The sequence below is a fragment of the Cryptomeria japonica genome, chromosome 11 (genome assembly GCF_030272615.1).
Source record: "Cryptomeria japonica chromosome 11, Sugi_1.0, whole genome shotgun sequence".
In the NCBI taxonomy this organism is placed as follows: Eukaryota; Viridiplantae; Streptophyta; class Pinopsida; order Cupressales; family Cupressaceae; genus Cryptomeria; species Cryptomeria japonica.
The window spans coordinates 240,721,732-240,744,705 of record NC_081415.1 but is presented as its reverse complement, the minus strand read 5'-3'; positions in this window follow the sequence as shown (position 1 = coordinate 240,744,705).

Genomic DNA, 22,974 nt, shown 5'->3' with positions numbered 1-22,974 from the left:
GAGAGATTATTGTAGAACATTTGTAATTAACATAGTGGAATATATTAGGCGAAATAAGGCAGACCTATTATGCGAAATATAGGTTAAGGGTTTATGTAAGAAGCAGAGAATAAACTAGTATTGGATTTGGCATTATAGATGATATTCTGAAGCAGTACAAGATACTGGATTTGTATAATCCTCATTGTAAGTCAGTGAGACTTCCCATTGAGCAGTGAGCTCTAGGCAGTTGGCCTTCCTGCATGTGCAGGCCCCTCTTGTAAGTAATATTCTCTTATTGGCTAGTAAGTGAATATTGTGGGTCACAAATCCCACTGAGGTTTTTCCCACATCAGGTTTCCTCATTAAATCCTTGTGTCATGGTGTTCTTTTCATGTGGATGCTTTTAATTTTGTTTATTGCATTATTTCTTGCATACCGGTACACTGTTATAATATGTTCTACATGTTTTAAGTTAAGAAATTCAATTCACCGGTTAGATACTGATTCACCCCCCCACCCCCCCTCCCTCTCAGTATTTGTGGGAATCCTAATAATTGGTATCAAAGCTTGGTCCTCTATTTACAGAAGCCTAACATCTTGAGGAAGATCTTGACACCGGTAGAGATGGAAAATCTGATGAAGCAACTAGAAGCAGCTCTCTCAGACTATGATGCAGAGAAACTAAAAAATATCAAACTTGAAGATGATCTAAAGGCAACTTAGGATATTATTCAGGCACTTCAAGAGAATCTTACTATTTCAAGAAACAAGAGAAGAGAACTTTGTGAAAAGATGCAAAATGAGAATGATGAAAAGGAATCACTTAATGATATGATAAACAAGCTGAAACAAGAGAACATGATAACAAAGAATGATATGTAGGATATGACTATGAGATTTTGTAAGGAAATTGAAGATAGGAAGAAGAATGAAGAAGAATTGACCAGAAGACTAAGTGATGCAACAAATGAGAACACAAGACTTAGCTATGAAAATGATTTATTGAAGACAAATCTGATGCACACTCAGAATGACTCAAATGAACTAATGAGGCTGAAAGAAGTCTTAGAAAGAGAACTTGATACTGCAAATCAACATAAAGAAAAATTCAAGAAAAGCTCAGATGAACTTGGTAACTTGCTGAAGAATCAAAAACCTAAAGGTGACACTGGTATTACAAACACTCGGGATCATAGAAAACCGGTAAGGCAACCTAATGCTTATAAATTCAATGGAAAATGCTTTAACTGTAATAAGTATGGTCATAGAGAAAATGAATGTAGATCTATAAATTATCATAATATCAACACACCCACCGGTCAATGTTCAAAATGCAACAAAGTTGGTCACAACTCTGAAAATTGCAGAATGAATGTGAGATGTTATGTTTGTGGAAGATTTGGACATTTATCTAATCAATGCAGAACACAAACCAGCATAGGTTATGGGAAAGCTATTCAGAAGAATAATGTGACTTGTTATGCATGTAACAAGATTGGGCATATTACAAAATTCTATAGAAGTAAAGGATCACTGATAGACAACAAAGGTCCTAGTTTGAAAGGAAAAGAAAAAGTTGAAGAGGTTAAACAAGAATTCTCAAAACAATGGATTAGAAAGTCAGACCTAAATATTGTTGGGAATACTCCTCCATCGGTAGAACCCATCATCACTCCACCAGTAGGACAGAGTAGTGCTTCACCAGGAGGACAAAGTAATACTTCACTGGCAGGAAGCTCTTCATCAAATTGAAGAAAATATTCTTGAGGGTTTGGCAATCAATGAGACATATGCTATAAATCCCTCGGTTAATGGTGAGAAGTTGGAAATTACTTCTATACCAGTAGACAATGTTAAGTGACTACTTAACCAACATACATTAAATGTGGTATTTGGAAGTTCAACATTATAAATTTGTGGTTTTGGCTCCATTTCACTTCACCGAGATTTCAAACATTCGAAGGACGCAAAATTTGCAGAGCGAAGGCATTTCAAGAAAAGAGGCAAAGCACTTCAGAAATCAATCCATCCAAAGGCAGAAAAAGGTATTTATCATGGCATCCTCCTCTGCACCTGAATTCATAGCAAATCCTACAGTAGTTGAGGTTATAAAACACCCTAGGCCCATATTTCAACTAGTTCCTGAGGTAGCTAAGAAGGATGACAATGTAGGTGCTTTTTCCCAAATTCCAAAGGGAGTTGTTTTTGTAGAAGATCCCAGAATATACATCCATTGCAACATAGAGGAATTAGTAGATGAAGAAGTTAAAAGCATGTATAAAACTATTATATGTGACAATTCCGGCAATGTAAAACCTGAACATAAAATTGTTGAAACCCTAGGATTCACTGAAATCCTCTGCATTCCTAAATTTCCCAAGGAAGTGATTAGGATAGTTTTAAGCAAGGTACATGGTTCATACTTTTGGCTTGATTCAATTCACAAAATTACAAAGGAATTTGTGAAAGCAGTAACAGGGTTATCTTCCACTGGTAACAGACCAGACAAGACTAAGAAGGTCTCCAATGACCTAGTAATAAACTTAATTGGTGCAACATCAGACAGAAGGTCTCTGAGGGTTAATGATGTGACCGATATAAATGTGAGATTTGTCAGTATGATTTTAGGGTACAAAGCAACTCATGCAAACTTAACTCAGTTTCCAGTTTATGCATTAAGAGTGCTTATGACATGGTTAAAGACAATGTGAAAATTGATGTATGTGAATGGTTAAAAGATGAGTTGATTGATAACTTAGGCAAAATCAAGAAGGATAAGAAAGGAACATAACTAAACAGGTTCCTGGTATTGGCCATAAGAACCTTGGATTTGACATACCGGTAAGAAAACAATTAACAGACCTATTCAACAACATGGGTGAAAGCAAAGAAAAGAATATTCATGACTATTTTCAAGCACTAAAGGTTAGGATGAACAAAAGGATTAGACTATCATAGGAAATTGTTAACAAATACAAGGATGATATATATTTTGTAATAACAAAGGATGAGATCTAGATGGAAGCAGTCATCCCAAGAACAATTTGGGTAACAGAGATGGGCTATGAAACCGATGATCATATAATTGAGACTTGTGCTAAAGCACTTCTTGAAGAACCAAATGAACCTAAGGAAGAAGTATTTGGTAGTGCTGAGACCATAGAAAGTCAAATTCAATCTAAAAAGAGAGTGAAAAAGGTTGAAGCAGTTGTGAGAAGAGGTTCTAGATAGGCTAAGGCTATTAAAGAAGATATACTGAAACAAATGAGTATCACTGAGGATGAGTTAGGAACTCTACATCTTGAGACTCACCTATCACCGGTAGCTACTTCTTCAGAGAATGACATGCCTGCAACTTTCAAAAGAGTTGTAAGGAAAGGGGATCCTTCACCAGCATCCACACCCTCGCCTAGAAGGACTAGACAAAAACAACAGGCAGTGAGGTCTCCGATTAAAAAGACAACACGAAAGAAAAAGTTGACACCAAAGAAGAAGAAGACTAGACAAAACATGGCCCCTCTTGACAAATTACTACATGAAATCACAGAAGAAGGGAAACTCAAGAACATAGGAAAGGTCTATGTTACACTGTCAGTAGATGAAAAAGAACAAGTTGAAAACAATGTCATTTTACACCTGGATATCTATAAGAAGTTTCTGATGGAAGTTGTAGATGATTTACCAGATGAATTATTCAAAAGACTGGAAGCAAGAAGACAAGTTGTTGTAGAGCTTGATAAGAAAATCAAAATTGAAAAAGTTACTTGTTATTTACCCAGTAAATTCACCTAAGGAGATAGATGACTTAATTGCACAAGCCAACTAGTCAGTATTCTCTACTGCACACCGACATATTGCATTAATGGTTGGAAGAGTGAATGAAGTAACAGAGGAAACAGAAAATGTATGGGACATATTCCTTGTTGAGAAAGAAAAACAAGAAGATTACAGGAACCCCAAACATATTCCTTGTTGAGAAAGAGACAAAGGAAAAGGAAAGGTTGGTGGACCTCCGAGCATCAAAGTAAAAGAAAACTTACTCCCACCGCATCCAATTACATCACTGGTAACAACTACTGAAGATCAACCGGTAGATGAGAGTATAGACATAAAGGATACTAATCCTAATCCTGAGGTACTATACATAGTTGATGTTGATACACAAAAGGTCAACATTATGATGGATAAAGATACAACCGACAAGACAGATATGGCTAGTGAGCCACCGACAACTGGAAGCATTGACAATACTGAAAGAAAAGTTGAAGTTGATAAAACAAAGCAACAAACAGAGAGACAAGCAGAGTAATAGGCTTTGAAACAGGAATAAATTCATGTGGAAATAGTGCCACTGGCAACAGGAGAAGATCAAAAACCATTGCTTAAGGAAATGGAAACATAGACTAACCTACTAGAGGTCACTACAAGCTTGGTTACTTCCTCCACTGGCGGAATTCTGAATGTTGGTTCCTCCTCAGCAGGCTACAAATCAACAAATGTAACTGAAGTACTTTTGGACTCCATCAAAAGGATAATAGATTGTAGTTCACAGGCTTATAAAGTTATAGATGATACAATCCCAATTTTGAAGATGATAGTTCTTAAATATAACATAGACAATAAGGATTCTTTAAGCCAACTCAACACTTTTTGTAAATACATCATTGAGAACATAGTGACTGTTGAGCAAATAAAGGAAGAGGCATTGAAGGACAAGTTAGAAATTGAAAAGCAAAAATTCTTTCAAGATCAGATAAAGAAGTGTACTAGGGAATTTGACACACTTCTACTAGAACTATGTAACTTATTATTGGAATTAAAAACTCTGTACAAAGATACTTGCAAGACAAACTTTTTGACAATGGACATAGATAAGAAAATGAGCAAGGTACAAGATGAAATCAATAAACTTGCTGACAATTTTGTTAACTCACCTGATACATTATCAGTTTTTGAGCAAAAGGTAACTAGTTTTGAGGCAGAGTTACTTGAGTTAGAAAGAGAAAGGGAGAGAATAGTAAATAAGGAAAAGAATTTGAGACTAAGACTGAGTCCAAGATTGGACTATCTAGCATCATTATGGAAGGAAATATCTGAGGCACTAGTACAGGGACAGAGAACACCAGCAGAGCATATACAACACCTCACCAGTACAGTTCAAAGAAAAAAGACAACAATAAAGGACAACAAGAATTTTATGGAAAGTATAAACTTGATTTTGGTAGATCTTTTTTAAATTGTAACCACCCAGTTACAAGGTTGAAACTACAACTCTACTGACACCTTGACAAACTTTGTCATTGATGCCAAAGGGGGAGTAGTAGTATGAGAAAATAACTGGCAAAAGACTTATCTACTCAGGGGGAGTTCTTATATTTTTGGGTAACACTTTTTTGGATTACAAGTTTTGGATACACTTTTGAATTTTCTCATGAGTGTTGCCATCAATGCCAAAGGGGGAGATTGTTGGCATATGCACACTCCAATGAGACATTGTAGGTGATTGAAGGTTTTGTCATTGATGGCAACCTTACAATCCTATGGCACCGACAAGGCATTACACTGTCAAGAAAGTTCACCAGCACTACCAAGATCAGACTCTACACTGGCACTCAGACCACCGGCACCGACAGGGAAAGGAAGCTTACCGACACAGAGGCCGACAAGATTTTTGTTATATTATATTTTGTTTATTATTGTAAAATCTTTGTAAGCCAACTTGGCATCATTGTAAAATGACTCTTATATAAGAGAGATCATTGTAGAACATTTGTAATTAACATAGTGGAATATATTATGCGAAATAAGGCAGACCTATTATGCAAAATATAGGTTAAGGGTTTATGTAAGAAGTAGAGTAGAAACCGATACTGGATATGGCACTATAGATGCTATTCTGAAGCAGTACAAGATACTGGATTTGTATAATCCTCATTGTAAGTCAGTGAGACTTCCCATTGAGCAGTGAGCTCTAGGCAGTTGGCCTTCCTGCATGTGCAGGCCCCTCTTGTAAGTAATATTCTCTTATTGGCCAGTAAGTGAATATTGTGGGTCACAAATCCCATCGAGGTTTTTTCCACACCGGGTTTCCTTGTTAAATCTTTGTGTCATGGTGTGCTTTTCATGTGGATGCTTTTAATTCTGTTTATTGCATTATTTCTTGCATACCGATACACTGTTATAATATGTTCTACATGTTTAAAGTTAAGAAATTCAATTCGCCTGTTGGATACTGATTCACCCCCCTCTCAGTATCTGTGGGAATCCTAATAGAACATAAGTAAAAAAGACATGTAAATGTATCATAAATCATCTAGGAACGCATCATAAAGCATATAGAGTCATGTATCACATAAGCATAAGACCACCGCCAAAATTGCATGTCATATATATCTCAAAAATGGTAATGTGTTAGAATACAAATCATATAAAATGCCCAAAGGCTCAAATAACATAATAAAAAGTATCTCAACTGACACTACCTCTATCAGTAAGTGGATCCTATCTACTAGATCCTTCCCCAAGATGACATGATGGTGCTCGGGGTGGATCCATAACTTCTCCACTGCTAGTCCTTTGACTTGTAGATCTACTAGATCTACTCTAAAACCTGTACACATGACAGCTAGGCTCTCTCTGACCCTCGAGAATGAGACTCTCATAAAGTTGTCTATAATACAAAGCCTCCTATGCAGCATCAAAAAGCATGTCAGACTGTGTCCATGCATCTGTACCTAGACCAAATTGCTAATCATAAGCATCTAGAACCAACCGACCTCTCCGCACAACATCATATCTCTTAGCAACAACCTGATCCCTTTTCATGACCAGCCATAGTGCCCAAATACTCAAAAGAAAGCTTTGAAATTGCAAAGAACTCAATGACCTCAAATGAAAGCAGATGACAATATGAAGGGGTGAAATTTCTTTTTATAGCTCAAAATTAGGGTTTTTCTCTCCCTGACAATTGTGGTCCCCCTAAACTTTAACACACTTGTAGGTAGTCAAATGGACTTGAAATCACATGAAACTTGAAACTATTGATCATTAGCATGGTATCGCTAAATTGGTCTCAGTTCCATAATTTCTTGACCCATTTTTCCAGGGGGCATATTTACACTCTAAGCATCGCAGGGGCACATTGGAGCAGAACAAATTTCATTTTCTTTGAAAGAACGTCGCTTCAATATTGTCTCAAAGAGGGGGAAATGTAGACACCTAAAAATGTCTCATTGATCATGTATTAATTATTCATCTAATTGACTAAATAATTCTTTAATTATTTAATTAGGCTAATTAATTCTTCTAAATTAATTTAATCATCACCTCCATCATTTGACTAATTATTCTATTTCCAATTCTATCGTAATCAATTAATCATTTATTCCTTTTCTAAATATTAATTATTTAATTAATCATGATTATAATTCCTTTAGTTGAATAATCTTTATTATTTAATTAAATTTCTAAAATAATTGAATAGTTTCTTTAAATTATTTAATTAACTAATTTATTCTTCAAAATCTAAATTCTAATTCTAAATCCCCAAATTCTAATTTCATCTAATTTCAATATTCTTCTAATTCAAATTCAAAACCCAAAATCCCAATTTCATCTAATTTCAAATACATGTGCATTTCAATTTCATGATTTCGAAAATCAAATTGAATTCCTAAATCAAGTTTGCATAAATGCAAACATCAAGTTGAATTTAAATAAAATCAGAATTCAATTAAGACACTCAAAAATCAAATTGAATATCTAAGAAGTCAAGTTTTAAATATATTAAAAGATTAAATTGATTTATAATCAAAATTCAATTTACATGCAAAAATCAAATTGAAAATATTAATCAAGTTCAAGGGCATGCAAGATGGAATTGAATTTTAATAAAATGTCCTACATCACATGCTAAATTAATCAATTTAATTAATTGATTAATTAAATCAATTATCTTTCCAATCTCTATTCTATCTTTCACTTTGTTTTTTTCCAAAAAACATTCAATTAGTCATTGCTAGTTAACAATTCAATCTATTCAATTATCAATTGAATTAATTGATTAATCAAATCATTTCCTCAATTATCTCTCTAGTCACCTTTTTCTATCTTTCTAATTTGTTTTTTACCAAAAAGCATTCAATTAACTCAGTCATCTAATTAATTCAATTACTCATCTATTCAATCTATTGAGTTCCACCTCTCAAATCAGTAGTCCAACTATCAATCAGCATGTGAGCTCACTTGAGTTCCACCTCTTATTCAATCATCTCCAAAAATCTATAAATTTAGCATCAAATCTCCATTTTCAACAATCATGAACTTTGAATCTTTGTGCCATTTGCAGGTTAGCAGAAAAATATCTGAGAGCGAACAATACTCGAAGAAGAGAAGGACAATGGAAGCAATATGCGATCATGGGATAGGGAGTTTTGATTAAATATTATACATCCTTATTGTTTTGACTTGCATTATTTTATTAATTTATTTGGAATTCTTAACTGGACAGGATTCATGATTTCCTATTATTCTAGTTAGGTATGATAAATTTCTCTGATAAACAAGGATCATTACTAGGTAGATAAGGATTTCTACCTAAATTATAAGGGTTGGTAAAATCCTTTGTTAGGGAGTGTTTACCCCTATCATGTTGCATATGGCCAAGCCTTCCTATGATCTAACTAAAAATAGCATAAGGCCTCTCAACTTATCACTTAAATATCTTCCATTACATAAAGCCTATCTAGCTTATAGAGGTGTGAATCCTACTAAAATTAAAATTGATGGTCTTTGTCTTAGATGGATTCCAAATAAATCCCTACTTGGTCTTATGATCTATTGACACCAACCATAGTGAATACTTCAATTACTATAAGGGTTACCATAATTATATGAAAAAATGAGTAGGTGAAGAGATGATAGGTCAAAAAGGATACCTTGAGTTATGTATCAAAATGATTGACTCAAACAAAGGATCATAACATAACACTAGGAGTGATAAAAAAATATTATTATTTTTACTTAGGGGTCTTTGAATTGCGATACCCTATATACTATTTTTGCAATCAAAATTATCAAACCATTCCTAGATTGATAGAATTTAAAATTAAAAGTATCGAATATGTGAATTATATATGAAATAAAATTATGAATATAATTGAAATAGGAAAAACCTATAATTTAGAAATTATCTTATGTTTGATTGAAATAATTTGGTGTGTTATAATGTCTAGCTACCTATGTTGATTCCCAAACTTGACTACATAGAGTAGGGTATAAGAAAAACCTCTATAAGGTGTTTTTACTTTGTGATCTTGTACATATACCAATCATGTTCATTAATAGTATCAACCAAGTGTTTAGAACTATTGAACACAAATGGACACTAAGAGGGGGGAGTGAATCAGTGTGTTTTCAAAACTATAAAATAAATGTGTTGATACTGTGACTTTAAGCTCATTGAGAACATACACAAGAGCACATCACATAACACAAGATTTACGAGGAAAACCCAATGTGGGAAAAACCTCGGTGAGAATAGCTGCTAGAGTCTATTGCTCCAATCCAGCCTCACAATGAATAACAGCTACAATGAGTTTTTGGGAACCAACCCCTAAATTTTGAGCACCTACTCAAGGAGCACCAACCCCTAATGTTTTATGAGCTACAACTCAAAGGATCACCTACCCCTGCTTTGAGAACCCACTCAAAAATTTACAATGAAGAATAGATTCAGATACAAATTTGATACCTCACTACAAATGAAGTTTTGTAGCAGCTTACTAGTTTTCTTCTATCTTTCCTCTCTCTCTGCCCTTTTTTTTTACACCCGCTCCACTTCTTGTTGTCTCTAGTTGTCTTGGCCTTCTACATTTTGGTCACTTGTTTTTGTTGCTCTCTATCTATTCTACTTTCTTTGTCTCTATTTCTGCTAGTTACTCTCTCAGCTACTACACACACCTTGTCATCCACTACTACATACTTCACCCAAACTCAACTTGTATAGTTGTACCTTTTTTTCTCTCTATGTCTCTATCTCAACTACTCAAGCTTTGAATCATATCAAATTACTCTGATTACCATCAACTCTCTTTTTCAACAAGATCTTATTCTGTCTTAGAATGATTTCAGACTAGCTGCATACATTAAATGTGTTTTTCTCTATCTTCAGGTCGATCAATACATAGATTACTAAACTTAGTAATCTCAATCTACTCTTCAAGGATACAGTCTATAGTAGATTGGATTTCCTTCTTGGTTCAACCACCTGCATTAAATGAATTTGTACTAAGTTGCTATTTTTAGCAAACTTAATCTATCCAGCAAATCTGATCCAACCATCGTTGATCATCTCGATCCCATCAACCACTTGCAATAGATCCATCATTACTGTGTTCTTCATTCTTTCTTGACCTGTTTTGAAAAGATCAACAACCATCTTAATAAATCAACCTTCATCTCTGTAAGAATAGACCTTTGCATGTCAGATCTCATTTTCGTCCACATGGTATCCACATGTCTCCAAAATTAGCATCCAAATCACTTGGTCGAAGTCGGTCAGCTACCACATAAGTCTATGCGTTTATCATTCCTGTTAGCCATCATTGTTCTAAATTTTTGCAAATAAATGGCATGAAATAGTTTGACTCGAGTTTAAATCTCTACCATAGATCTAATTCACGGTCTAAAAATTGAATAGTCTACATTAGTCAAACTGATTTTGACCTTCACGTATGCAAAAGACCTCACTCTCGACCAATGAGAAATCTCTGTGTCGGTCCTACCTTACAACTCATCTCTATGGCCCCACCTTCTACCTTGACCACTCGACATGGACATGTGGAAGCATCTCGTAGTCCCATGATACATAACTTCCCTATACCTTACATCACGGGATAACGAGAACCGTCAAATTTGTTTGTGCTTTATCTTCCCTATTGCGGTGACCGTCAACCTTAATAGCATAACCACTGAGTGCCTTTTTGATGCAATTATGACATAGTCATCTGATTAGCCCATGTGCAGAATTGTGTACCTTTAGTAGCTCGAGCTATAACCAATTTTTGCTACCTTAGGACTTAATAAAAATTAACAGTCAAAATATAGTCTGCGGGGGGGAAATAAATTGAAGTGTTGGACTTAGGAAAATAACAAAAGACCGACCAAGGAGATTAATGCCTAGGAAAAAGACATGGCCTCGCATAACGATTGGATGACCCTCAACATAAGTGGAAAAAGGTAACTAAAAAATATAACAGATTGAAGGATTTTTAACACAGTCTAGATTAAAACGTATAAACCCTAAACCCTAGGCTTAAGGGCAATAAAAGAGAACAAAATGGATGGAACATAGCAATGACTGGAACTTACAATTTTTGGTCATGACACATCTGCATTTTGTCTAACCTTTGATATCTTCACAACCCTAATCATTTTACAACCTTGATCACTCTGCAACCTACAACCTTGGTTTCCCTACAACTTGTTGACATCAATGATAATAATGCTAACAATAACATCAAGTATAACAGATTGATCATTCTTGTAGCTCACTAGCCCATCTTTGAGTTACATCAGAGTTTTAGATGATCACACCTGTTACATACATTTAATATTTTAAAAATACTATAGGATCTTCTAATACATCTAAAGGTATGTGGAAGCTCATAATTATATGCATAGGTTTTCTAAGGCTTGAGTTTTGTAGTCCAAGAACTTCTTACTTCATTAGAATTTTTATGGGGAATCGACCTCAGCTATGAATAAAATTTCTTCTAAGGATATTTGAAAACATTGGCATAGGATTTCCAATATAAATAAATAAATAAAAAGTAATTTACAAGAGGAAAATGTACAAATGTCTCACATGATATTTGGTGTCAATACTTAAATGGATTTATTTTTTTATCACCAAGATCTAAGAGAGAAAGATGAGCATGTAATTCTTGCTAATGTCTACCATGATCTATTATGCCCAACCGTATAATAAGACCATGTATTTCTATCGAGGTGTTTAGATTGTTTACCTTGGGTACTTATGCTACTATTTGGTGTTTTATCATTTTATGCACCAAGATGTTTTAGATTACCATTAATGTATGTTATAGATGAATTTTTTATTTGCATCTAATATTCAACTACACATTTGGGATTCATGCATTATGGCATTGTATGTGTTTGTACTATTTTAGTGTTCAACTTCATTGTTTTCACTATATCTATTATATGTGATTAATTGTGTTATCTAGTTCAATTCCATGCTTATTAGGATTAGTGATGCTTGCATTTATATTTGGATTATGGAAACCATAGAATGATTTTTATTTGATGCAATCATTGATGTTGGTTTAATTATATTATACCAAATTGGATGCTAGTACCACTTCAACTATCATGTATGGAGCAACTATATTGCGTAATGTTTCATTGAGTGTGTAAGAATAATTTTTTCCCAAGAAGTGGTTATTTAGAGATAGTTCATTTCATGCAATATATGTTGTATCAAATTCAATTCTACATCCACATGTTCTGAATAAAATAGTAATATTTATGTTCTAATCACGTGTGTTTACTGCAACATTTAATTTCTATTTTTGATTATTTTATTTTCACATCTACTTGTCCTATGGTATTTACAATTTTCCTATATGTTACATGTGAAAATTAATCATTTAATCACCATAGAAAAATGGTTATCTACATTTAAACATTGTGATATTTTAAAGTACATTCAAAATTTAAAATTTAAAATTTTGTCTGGACACTATGCCTTAGCCAAATTCGTTAAGTTGTATGTGTTAATTATTTTGCAGGAAAATTTTCTTTAATCAATTTAATTGGAAAAGTTAGTGTTTACCTAGGGTATATATGTTATTTAGAAGTCAAATATATATTTTAAAAATATTTAATTTCAAGTTTTCACTTGTGGAAATAACTTGTTGATGAGAAACGTAAAGAATGGGGGAAATGGGTTTAAGAATTCTTGGAGGATTTTAGAATAAAAAAAGAGCTCATCTTCTTGTTATTTTTCTTTCTTTCCTAAAAGTTCATTCCCTCCTTTTCAAATCTTTTCTTGATTTGAAATTGGATTTGGGATAACTTTTAGATTTCTACAAATGTGGAGGAAGATCTTGAAAAGGTTATTTCTTGTGTGTAGAGTAAAAAATATGGTAGGCCTTCGTGTACTATTTATTATAAAATGTGAAATAAAGACTTTTTTCATTCATTACCTTAATTGTATTTGAGTCATAATTGAACTTGTAATCCTTCACAAGTTATCCACTCTTGAAATGGAAGCTAGATTTGAACTATTTTAGTTGTTATTTATGCTATATTAGATATTGTTAGGCCCAATATGGAAAGCTAATGTACTGAGAGGGGAGGGGTGAATCAGTACTCCAAAACTTTTCTTGAATAATAACTTTACTATTATGCATAAATAGAATAGTGCAGTAACATAAAATAAAGTTAAAACAAATAGATAACAATCATACATGATTCACTCCATAACACATATATTTTGGTTACACAGAAACTCTTGGTTAGAGAGAAAAACTGCGGTGGGGATGGCACCCACAACTTCACTACTGCAATAATAAAGAGTGCTCGGTTAGAGCTACATATTAGCTATTTCTGATAGCTTACTCTGTTAGGAGTAACAAGATCTGTTAGATCTGCCTTGCTAAAGGATTTTACAACATTTAATCTAAATGCTGCACCTGGTTAGAGGCTTTACAATTTATAGACTTGATTAGTGTCTTTTACCTTGTTAAAGGTTTCTCTTACAACTTCATAATATTACAATAAAATCATTACAAATATCTGCAACTTTACATCTGAAATGTTATAGCAGATTCTATGTGCTCAGAATAGATTACCTTTCTTATAGCATACATTGGTAAACCCTTCTGTTTACTCTATTCTTCGACTATTCTCTTAAAACCTTCTCAGTGACCTCTGTGTCTCTGTAACAGACTTCTTACACTCATACACACACCTTTTAACTCTTAACTCATGTTGTATAAATAAATCTCTTAAGACAGTGATCCAATTCATTGCTTTGATCTTACAAACACGATTCCTCGAATGAATAACTATACAAAATATTTCATTTGTTAGATTGATCTCAAAATCATACACAATCTTCTAGTGCAATTTCCAATGTGATAACAGTTAGATGTGCCTTGATCTTGTAACACATTTTCATATGCATGTCCAAGTTCAATGAATCTGGTAACACATTTCACTCGGTGTATATCAACTCGCTGTGTCATCTTTGCTGCTCGATAGACATAAAAAGATACTCGGTAGACAACTCGGTGTATATTGCGTTCTATGACTGCTTTCCTCTGTAACTGACTAGACTGTGCATACTGACTTCTTTGTGTATACCGACTTCTCTGTGTATACCAACTGCATGATTTGGCAGTGTTAACCGACTAGAGTATATAGTATGACTTTGAATATAAAAACTAATGGCAACTTGATAAGTAGTAACAATCTCCCCTTTTGACATTAGTTGAGATGTTTGACAAAAACTACTTTCAAAGTCATAACTCAAAAATCTATATACTTTGCAAAATGATTATACTTGACAGTATATACAATAGTCAATGAAATAGTATAGTTAGATATACTCCCCTTATCATTATACTGTACATAACTTTGATTTTGCATGCTCGGTTCTATGCTTGTGTGCTCTGCTTACTGTCCTTGGATACTCTGCATACTCTGCTCGGTATACTCCCCCTGTATATAATACTTTGAATTATATATCATTCTCAATACTGTATCAAAACTATATCACTCCCCAAATATATTATATCACTCCCTCAAGACTATCATATTACTCCCCCTTTTTGACAAACATCAAAAAATTTAATTTCCATCTGGGGGCGGTAACTGGTCAAAAATGGATTTGTACTTTTTTCGGGCGTCGGTGAGAGCGACAGAGAGTGCATCCTTTACACTTTCCATTGAAGAATTTTGTGCTTGAATATCAACCAATAGTGATATTAAGCCATCAAGAGTGCTTCCCTCTTGTGTAGTAGATAGGCATGTGGCTTGGTTAATCTGTTCTTGGACGGATGAAAGACAAGGAAGGAATAATGTCTGGAGTGTCATTATATCCATCCTAATCTTGTATTCTTCATTTCTTAGTTCCAATTGTTGAGCCATGAGCTGTTGAAGCTTGGTATAAAAATTCTGAACTGAATTGGGCTCTGTGGTCAACTTATTTGAGAGATCGATGATCTCTTTCTCAATTGCATCAATTTTATTCTTAATGTCTTTAATGAATATAGAAAATGTATAGAGTTTCTTACATAAATAAAGAATGTGCTTGAGTTGAGGGGACAACTCAACAATGAATTTGACAAGTTTGACTTTGCCAATAGCTAGAGCTTTCTGCACCTCTTCTATCATTTTTGCAGTAAGCTCCTTGTCTTTTAGCTTGCTCAAATACTCAGATGCATCAACTTCGGATGTTTCTATTTGATTACGGAGTTCATCTAGTTGAATGTGGATGGCTGCATTGGTTGACACTGTAGTTGTAGGTAGCATATCTGATAGCAATGTCTTCACCTTTTGAAGTACTTTATTCTTCTTTTGTATGGTCATCTATTTTTCTTGTTTGGCTTTGGCCTTTGCTTTGCATAGTTCACCAAAATCAATGAGTGCTTGCCCCTTTAATTTTGATATATCCACATTGGGCAACACTATCGGTTTAGATAAATCGACTTTGAAACTATGCTTTTTCACCTTCTTCTCTTTACCTTTGGTTGATTGGACCAAGACAATAGCTTGAGAGGCTTGCTAACCCTCAGTAGGTTGCTCGGTAGAGACAACACTTTGGTTGGTTCCTGTAGCCGCTGTGGTGTCTTTTGGTGTCTCGATACTGGATGTCTCAGTTGCAACATTTTCAGTGCTCGAAGGTGCTTGAGAGGTCTGTTCTAGAGTAGTATCTTCTCCTGTTGTAGACTTGTGACCTTCGGTGCCTTGTGCTATATCCTGAGGAGCTTCGTTAGAGATAGGTTGATTGATCGGTGGATAAGGATAAACTTGTTCTAAAACAGATTCACTAGATACAAGTTTTGCATATGTAGTGCCTTCTATCATTTCCTGCTCCGGTTCCTCTGTATCCATGACATCTTCATCTATTTGAATAGTGTCAGTAGGGTCTTGTTCGGTAGCATCAGGACCTTGCTCGGTGACATCAAGATTGTGCTCGGTGACATCAACAATTTCAACTGTAGATTGTTCACCGAAATCTTGGATTTTGAAGATTTCCTGCCATTTTGCTTTTGTCTCATTTTCTATGTCAATATATAGCCCATTCATCAGTTTTAAGGCTCTCTATTTGACAACAAATTTTGAATTGTAGGTTGTTAGATGTTCCTTTATTTTGGCTACTGACATATCAGGAAATAGATGGACTAGACTTCTTTCTCTGATTTGTTTCTCTGAGTCCATTGCATACTTCCACCTATTATCAATATGCAAGTAAAGTTCATTTGGAAGTGACTTTACTAGTTCCAATGGAGCTAACCGAAACTTTAGAAGTGTGCAGATGTAGCTTCTTCAATTTGGCTCTTCTCATCATTATTTCTAGTTTCATACTTGACATATCTAAATGAACCAAATCTACCATATTCTTTCAGATTGGCACAGAAGTTTTCAACACTATGTATATTTACCTTCTTGCTCTTGACAATCTGGAATTTGTTTGCATCTTCAGATTCTGTATCACTAGACTCTTTTTCCAAAATGAGTCTCCGAGTAGATTTCTTGTATGCCTTTGTTACCTTGGGAGCAGTAACACTCTTTTGTTTCTTACTCGGTGATGCTGCAGATGCTCTTGTATTAGGTCTCTTTGTTGGAGGAGTTGGTAGGGCCTTTGAAGTGTCCTATTTCTTTCTTTTTAGCACTTTACCCTTTGGCAATTCGGTGCTCAGTGTTATAGCTACCTCTTGAGCTTCTGATTTCTCTTCGGTGATGGCAAGAGTGCCTTTGACAAGTGTGGAGGAAGAATCTTCTCTAAATTTCTCCGTTAAAACCTTTATCATCTTTGCTTCTTTTCTTGTAGCTTTGGGTACTACAATGCTCATTTTTACTTTTCCCTTCACTTCTTCATAGGTTCCATACCTTAGCTCGGTAGCATGTCTTGGTAATGTAAGAAATGCATCAATTTATTGTTGTGTGATGTCAAATTCAATCTCGTAACCCATAGGTGGCAAAGATTGAGTTCTTGGTTCCACAACATTCACATAATAGTAATCAGTGTCTACCTCAAAGCATATGTCATCTTTATATTTCTCCACTAGCTGGGGTGGAATCCGGTACCTATTGTGCATTTTCTCTTGAAATTTACTAAAGTAATCATCCATTATATCATTGAAATTATCACCTAGCTTCTTGATGAAGTCATTAATTTTATGGGTGATTGGTCAGTGTAGCTCCCAAACTACTTTACCGACTGATGGAAAGAATTTTTCAAAGTAGAAAAACATGCATACAAGAAGTGAACCAAACTTTACTGTATTTGCCAAGTTGTTCTTCTTCAGCTTCCTTATTGTGTTCAGATTCTCAAACAGGTTCTTCAGTAACACTTCACATAAGTCAATTTTCATTCCCTTTTTCACAATTTTATAAGCTATGTCAACTACTGCACAGGGTACACTATTTTCCCTTGCTGATTGGAAGAAACAGTAACCAATTATTCTAATGGCAAACTTAAGTTCTGCATTAGTGACATTGTTCAGTTTCAGTCCTCTATAATCAGATTCTACTCCAGTTAAATTGATCAATTCCTTCTGTGATATCATCTTTTGAGCTCGTGCATGATCATAGAAAAGGTAACCGGTGATCACATGAATGATTTCCTTGGTAATTTTAAATGGTTGCTCGTCTAGCCACATGAAATCATCATGAACTCTGCTCAGAACAAACTTGACCCACTGGGGTTTGAACACATGAGGATAGGTTAGGGATTCAGTCAATCCTTTGATTTTGATGTGTTCATACTTGTTGTTTAATACACCATTGGTACATAATTCATCATAGGTGTCTCTGATTTCAACATGACCGAGTTCTTCAACACAGCATTTGGTGAAGAATCTCACATCTTCGACTAGCAATACTCTGTCCGGGATGAGTGATAAGGTGGTTTTGTCATCCGGTTTGGAGGAGACTTTAGGAGTCAAAGAGTATTTCAGTGAGGGCTTCTCTACATTCTTGACAACTATGGGATCTTGGATCTTGGGCACCATTTAGGATTTCAGGTAAAAAACTAGTAAAGAGTCCTTAGGGTTTCAGAATTCCAAACAACAGACGCTTTATACTTAGCAAATAATGGCAACAAGATCAGTAAACCAGCTTAACAATATGTTGAGATTTGATGTAAATACCTTGGTTTTTCTTTGAATGAGGTTTTGATCGCCTTGGAATCGCTTTTCTCTGCTCTTTCAAAAACTTGGTGAATGAAAATGACCACGAAAATGCTTTTAAGTATACAAAATATCTTATCAGGCTCTGTGCGGGTTAGGTAAAAAAACATTAAATGCACTCGATTCCTTTTTAACCGATTTACTCTCTTTTTTTTCATTTTAACCGAGTAACCAAATTTCCTTCATTTACCGACTTGACAGGTTTCCTATATTCACCGACTTGACAGGTTTCCTGTAAAGTACTTTTGATAGAATTTCAAACTTACTAATGCATCTTAACTATGCAGATTTTGAATTTAGTACATAATAGAATAGGAACTGTTATGATTTTAACCTTCATACCTTTACTGATTAATTTGGACTAGGTGCACCTAACTCGGTAGGTAAGGTGCTTTTTTCATTCGACACAATTTCCTTCTTTTTCCAAATCATTTGTAATTTCTCTTTTATTTCTTCAGTGTCTTTTCTAGGTTGATCTCTAAAATCTCCAGCCAAGTGTCCAACTTTGTGACAATGAAAACATGCCATACCAGGATTTCTCCATGATCTTCGGTTGTTCATTCCAAACCTTATAAAACAATTAGCACTAACATGTCCATATCTTCCACAACATTCACACCATATCCTTGTATTGTAATCCCATGGTACTGCTACATATTGTTAGTAAGGATCTGTGTGAGTTCGGTAACCTCTAGTGTTTGTTCGGTGTGTAGACCACATGTAGTTCTTTTGCTTAAGCCAGCACTTCTCAGTACTATGTCCATATCTATTGCAGTTTCTACAAAACCCTTTGTATTTTGCCTTCTGATAGTTGTTAACAAACTTTGTCCTACATTGGTTAAATGTGTGACCATATTTATTGCAATTGTAGCAATAACCATTGGACTTAGTGACATTCGGTAGCTTACCTTTTCTGATTTGGCACATGTTGGCAGTATGACCTTGATTTCCACAATAGTAGCAAATAGGCTTCTTTCTTTTGATGTTATTCCTGTTTCCAGCTTGCTTTGATGATTCCCCTCTCTCGGTAGTGTGAATTCCTGTCTCGGTAGAGTCTTTTCCTTTGTAACCAAGTCATGCATCTCTGTTGGGTCTTCTTGTATTCAATTGCTCATCCAACATCTTTGATGCTTCATAACTCTTCTTCAGTGTTTCTTTGGATTTCTTCTCTCTTTCAAGTTCATCGGTCAACCTTGATACTTCAAGTTTCAATGCTTGATTTTCATCATTCTTTAGAATTGCTTCATGATGTGCATAACCTAGTTGATCTGTCATATTTTGTTTAATCCCAGTCAACCTTATGATTTCATCATTTTTATCAGATACTAAGACTTCAAGTTGTTGTTTCTCTCTTTGTAGATCTCTTGTTTTATCCTCAGCTATTCTTAATGCATCTAGATTTTCAGTCATTTGTGTGCTGAAATATTCATGTTCTCTTTTCATTGCTTTTAGTTGACCAGCTAGTGCTTTGTTCTTTTCTTTCAATACTCCAATCATTTCTTCAGTCTCTTCAGATATACTGTTCTCAGATGATGTCTCAATTTGTTCCACTAACTCTTGAGAATCCTGCAAGTCATTAGATAATCTTCTTCTTACTTTAAGAGATTTTTGCATTTGCCTTTGCATGTCTACAATCACTTGATTAGCATGATCCAGCTCTTCTTGCAGATACACAATCCTCCGAGATTGTTTGTAGCCTTCCATTGATAAGATCTTTCTCTTTAGGTAGTTAAACCCTTTTTGAAGATTCAAGCTCTGATACCAATTGTTATGCCCACTATGGAAAGCTAATGTACTGAGAGGGGAGGGGTGAATCAGTACTCCAAAACTTTTCTTGAATAATAACTTTACTGTTATGCATAAATAGAATAGTGCAATCATACATGATTCACTCCATAACACATATATTTTGGTTGCGTAGAAACTCTTGGTTAGAGAGAAAAACTGCGGTGGGGATGGCACCCACAACTTCACTACTACAATAATAAAGAGTGTTCAGTTAGAGCTACATATTAGCAATTTATTATAGCTTACTCTATTAGGAGTAACAAGATCTGTTAGATCTGCCTTGCTAAAGGATTTTACAACATTTAATCTAAATGTTGCACCTAGTTAGAGGCTTTACAATTTTTAGACTTGATTAGAGTCTTTTACCCTATTAAAGGTTTCTCTTACAACTTCACAATATTACAATAAAATCATTACAAATATCTGCAACTTTACATCTGAAATGTTATAGCAAATTCTATGTGCTCAGAATAGATTACCTTGCTTATAGCAAACATCGGTAACCCATATAGTAACTTGGTAAACCCTTTTGTTTACTCTATTCTTCGACTGTTCTCTGAAAACCTTCTCGGTGACCTTTGTGTCTCTGTAATAGTCTTCTTACACTCATGCACACACATTTTAACTCTTAACTCATGCTGTATAAATAGATCTCTTAAGACGGTGATCCAATTCATTGCTTTGATCTTACAAACACAATTCCTCGAATGAATAACTATACAAAATATTTCATTGGTTAGTGATGTCATGGAAATGGGGACAAGGCAACAACAAAGTTCAATGTTAATAAGTTAGTTTCAACCATAAAAACAAAACAAAGAACTAAAAACCATTCCAAACATATCAAGAGAGATTTCAAAAAGCATGAAAGAAGTTTAACAAAATAAAAAAAAGGAGAAGAGCCTCCCTAAGATGCTTCCATGATGCCTTTTGATGCTTCTCCCTTGTTTCTCTCCTCTCCAAGTCCCAAATGAGTGTAGCTCTCAGCTTTTAGCACTAGCCATGGATGCCATATGGAGATTCAAGATGGTTGAATATGATAAGCAAATACTATGCAAGAGTAGATAGTGATGCTATGAAAAAGCTCTATGCTAATGCCAGTATAACAACAATACTCTAAAATGCTTCTTTTTGCTTGAGGAGAAGGGTTCTATTTATAGAAGAAATGGGGAAATGAAGGGTTAAGATTGAATGGTTTAATCAAGGGCCAAGTTTGAAAGTTGGGGATCCATGTGCACAATTGGCACCAATAAAATGGTGACAAGTGTCAACATAGGATTGGGTTGAGAGAAGAGGTTGGAGGCATTAAAGGCCTGAGAAGACCTCATGGTTATCTAGAAGGTAAGGGTCAAGTCTAAATTAAGATTACCCATTGGATTAAGAGTTAATCCAAGGATAAACCTTTGTGCAAATGTTTAAGAGATAATCATGGTCAAAGCATTAATGGCCTGATGAGACCTTTGGGTTGGGTAGAGGTTGAGTCAAAACAAATGTTTTAACCATGTGGGAGGGTTGAATTAACCATTAATGGTTATTGGAGACTTTGGGGATTAAGTGGTTGAAGGTTGAAAGCTTTCAAAGGTTATCCAAGACTTTGAGGGTTAATTTGTTGAACACACAAAGCATTAATTGCTTTTCAAAGACTTTGGAGTCTTTGAGAAGTGACTCCAATTTGCTTAGGAATGTGACAATATTTAGGGGATGGATTAGGCTAATTAGGAAGGGTTTAGAAGAATCTAGAAGGGGTTTAGGCATACAAGTGGATTTTGTAGGAAAATGCAAGTGGGAGAAATTTTAGTATTTTCAATTAAAATAAAATCATTTATTTCAATTAAATGGTGTAATTTGCATTTGGATAAATATTCAAATAAATATTAATTTATTTAAATGAGAAAAATGAAGATAAAGCATTAAAATGCTTGAAGACTTTGAGGGAAACCATTAAAGGCTTGAAGACTTTAAGGAAAACCATTAAAGTCTTAAGAAGATTATAGAAGGAAGCCATCAAGTTTGAAGACTTTAAAGCCATCAAGTTTGAATACTTTAAGGGAAACTATTAAAGGTTTCAAGTGGGCGAGGATAAATAAGATTTTAAATAAATAATTTATTTAAAATAGTTGTGCAACTTGCTTTTGTAGGAAAATACAAGTGGGTGGAGGATAAAGGTGATTTAAATAAATTATTTATTTAAAATAGTTGTGCAACTTGCTTTTGTAGGAAAATACAAGTGGGTAGAGGATAAAGGTGATTTAAATAAATGTTAATTTATTTAAATGTGAGAGGTGGGATTTTGGGGGATTTAAATAAATATTAATTTATTTAAATGTGAGAGGTGGGATTTTGGGGGATTTAAATAAATATTAATTTATTTAAATGTGAGAGAATATTTAATTAAATAAATATGATTTATTTATTTAATTAATGGTCTGAATTTGGTTAAGTGAATTAAATCAAATAAATTGAATAATTTATTTAATTAATAGGAGAAGAGGGTTAAGATGAATTAATTAAATATTAAATTAATTAATTATTGATTGATGGTTAAATAATCAAATAAATACTAAATATTCATTTAATTAAGTGGACAGATTTATGTGACTACAGTTAAATTGATCTCAAAATCATACACAATCTTCTAGTGCAATTTCCAATGTGATAATGGTTAGATGTGCCTCAATCTTGTAACACGTTTTCATATGCATGTCTAGGTTCAATGAATCTGGTAACATGTTTCACTCGGTGTATATCAACTTGGTGTGTC